Raw genomic sequence first — 1078 nt, forward strand, 5'->3', positions numbered from 1 at the left:
AGATTAAAGATCGATAGATAGGTAGATTGAAGATAGATAGATAGATTAAAGATAGATAGATAGACCTTCATATATCACAGGTAGATACCTTTGCCATATTCCACTGGTAAGCTTGGTGTGCAAACACGTCTTCGCTATCTGCTTGCAATTCTCACATGCAACGTCTCATCGAGATTATGAGGCCTGCTTGGAGTCGCTTATCTCACAACGACTAAGTTTTCCCTTCACGACGTGCATGTAGGGGGGCCGATTCGAGGCGGGGTCGTCACTGTGGTAGTGACAGGCGCACGTGGTAGGGGAGGTCGGAGCTAAGGCTCTCAGACCACTACTACTAAGAATTGAGAGGGAGGAGGAATGGCGACATCAAGTGTTAGATAGACATGGTGAGTCCTAAAGACTACCAAAGAAAAGGTCCTCCTAATTGAAATTTCACTCGCCAACAGAGAATACAGAAAAAGAAAGAGATCACTCAAAAGCGTTTACTCTTGTCAACGAGAATCTATCTAACTGCATCAACCTGAAAGAGTCCGGGACACTCGACGGCTCTCTCACGCTGCCAATTCTCTTCACAGAGATTCACTCCACACTGGCTCGGAGATTTAAACCTTATCCCTTCTCCCGTCTCTGAGAATCCTTTGGTCTTGTGAAGGCCGCCAAACGTCTCTAAAGAAAGGTGGAAAAATTTTATCTCCGCAGTCTCCTGACTGCTCTTTGGCTGCCTGTTGGCGAAGGCTAGCTAACTCGCTACCTTCGGAAAGGCGCTCACACTGGGGTAGCTCGCTCGATCTACCGGGTTCAGCTCTTGCCTGCTGGCTACGTCTACTCTACTTGCCACTAATCGAAGTGTCTGACGTCGAAAGTCTCTCTCTAATCAACCTACATTAGGTACCTTAAGCGTTCACTCCCTGAAGACCTAACTTGATCGAAGTTCTCTTGCTGACTCCGAACAAAGTCTTTTCTCCTCATCTTTAATTACCAAGACTACGTTCTGATATTTCCTGAGTTATGAACCGCCCGGCGTCTCTAGCCGGCCGGCGCATTGGCACTCCGCGTTGGCGGCCGGCGTGTCGCAACACTC

This window comes from Cystoisospora suis (assembly GCF_002600585.1).
Source record: "Cystoisospora suis strain Wien I chromosome Unknown contig_1222, whole genome shotgun sequence".
NCBI classification, from domain to species: Eukaryota; Apicomplexa; class Conoidasida; order Eucoccidiorida; family Sarcocystidae; genus Cystoisospora; species Cystoisospora suis.